This window comes from Arachis duranensis, chromosome 10 (assembly GCF_000817695.3).
Source record: "Arachis duranensis cultivar V14167 chromosome 10, aradu.V14167.gnm2.J7QH, whole genome shotgun sequence".
Lineage (NCBI taxonomy): Eukaryota > Viridiplantae > Streptophyta > Magnoliopsida > Fabales > Fabaceae > Arachis > Arachis duranensis.
Window position 1 is genome coordinate 65,787,533 of NC_029781.3, and position 2,148 is coordinate 65,789,680.

At 35.1% G+C, this 2,148-nt stretch overlaps 1 long non-coding RNA gene across 1 annotated transcript in view; it reads left to right on the plus strand.

Annotated features, from left to right (window-relative positions):
- The first annotated feature begins 1,675 nt into the window (after positions 1 to 1,675).
- LOC127742390 (uncharacterized) overlaps positions 1,676 to 2,148 on the plus strand; it is a 9,890-nt gene continuing 9,417 nt past the window's right edge. The window contains exon 1 of the long non-coding RNA XR_008003598.1: positions 1,676 to 1,910. This is a non-coding gene — a long non-coding RNA (uncharacterized LOC127742390). The remainder of the gene's footprint in view (positions 1,911 to 2,148) is intronic.

Below are 2,148 nucleotides of genomic sequence, written 5' to 3' on the forward strand. Positions count from 1 at the left end.
CGGTTAACCAAGAGCTGGAAAGATGGAAGGAATTATACTTTGTTCTTCTAAGGTTCTTTGTAAAAATATATTACGTCATACTATCGGGTCGTTGAGGAGTGTTGCTAGACGCCAACCTTGATTAGTAAATTTAGTACGACTAATTTACTACCCGCTTAGTATTGAACCTATGGAGTCACACACTAACGAGTGTTCTAACCTTTGCTATAGAATTATTTAATTATTTTTTTGATTTGATCAAATAAATAATTATATTAATTCAAATGGAATAATATTATATTCTTTTCTAGCACCAAAAATATAATAATAGTATGATGATTGAGAATATTAAATGAGATTTGAAAATAACTAGTTATTCTATTTCTGAATTTGGATGAGATCCTAACTGATTCTGTTTTCAAATTGAGTTATGATATGATTCATAAAATTTGAATGATTCAGATTTGGAATTTCAAGATATGATTTAAATTTGAATTGAGAATCAAATTTAAAATCAGTAACAAATCTCGTGCTATATATATGTATGCCAAGAGTAGAGGAAGGTGATGTAGATGCGAATAACTAGAGTTTTATTCCTTTATCTCTACACACATAAATGTATGTGAGCCTAATTCTTAGAGAAGAATATTATGGCATGCAAAGAGTTGCAAGAGGTTTCTCAATTTAGATCAGATGTCTATTGGCCAAGGAGTTGACAGCAAATGTTGGTCTCGGTGTGGATACGCATAGCGCCTTCGTACCATCGAAGGAGAAAAAGATTTTTACTAGTGTACTTAGGTATTTAGATTTGACCTAATATATATTTATTATTGGAATAAAGTTTAAGAACAAAATAGATCTTTAAGGATTACTTTATTTTCTTTCGCTGCGTGTGTTATGAACACATAGTAATCCTTCAACAACAACAATGCCGCATCCAATAAATCCAACGGGGTAAAAGCCCTCTCTTTTTTGTGCCTTTATCTGTTGAATGGGTTAGCCTTATTTTATATAGCATCGTAATCATTTTTTTACCATATATACTAGTTTGTTACTGTGATGAAATGGACAGGAATTGACTCCAGCAGTTCAAGTAATGATTCTTCGTTGTCTAATGGTACTAAATTTGTTTCTAGCTGTTATTTGGTTTGTTCTTGAGACAATTTGTTAGCAAAGAAACTTAAAATTTACTCTTATTTTAATCTTTGCAGATTTAGATTCAGCGAGTTGCTCAATGAGTGATTCTGAAGCATGGCCAACGTGCGATGTTCTGCCGAAAAAAAGATTTGCTTCACGGCTTCTTTTGAGTGTGCAGCTTCAATTCATGAACTAGGTGTGTACTTTTGATTCTCTTTATATCTCCTTCGCTGCAAAGCTTTGATTTTCTGCAGATGGAATGATGGTTAAATTTGTGATTGCATTATTATTTCAGGTAGTGTTCCTGTTGATGAGCGGATAATTTATATGCTTTTTGGCATTGTTTTAAGTATGTTTTTAGTATGATTTAGTTAGTTTTTAGTATATTTTTATTAGTTTTTAGTTAAAATTCACTTTTCTGGACTTTACTATGAGTTTGTGTGTTTTTCTGTAATTTCAGGTATTTTCTGGCTGAAATTGAGGGTCCTGAGCAAAAATCTGATTCCGAGACCAAAAAGGACTGTAGATGCTGTTGGATTCTGACCTCCCTGCACTCGAAGCGGATTTTCTGGAGCTACAGAAGGCCAATTGGCGCGCTCTCAACGGCGTTGGAAAGTAGACATCCTGGGCTTTCCAGCAATATATAATAGTCCATACTTTGCCCAAGATTTGATGGCCCAAACCGGCGCTCAAAGTCACCTACAGAAATTCCAGCGTTAAACGCCGGAACTGGCATAAAATTTGGAGTTAAACGCCCAAACTGGCATAAAAGCTGGCGTTTAACTCCAGAAAACGTCTCTACACATAAAAGCTTCATTGCTCAGCCCAAGCACACACCAAGTGGACCCAGAAGTGGATTTTTACGTCATTTACTCATTTCTGTACACCCTAGGCTACTAGTTTACTATTAATAGGATCTTGTGACATTGTATTAGTACGCTATGCAACCTTTTGATGACCTTATGACATTGTACACGTTTTCTTCCACAGTATGAGTCTCTAAACCCCATGGTTGGGGGTGAGGAGCTCTGC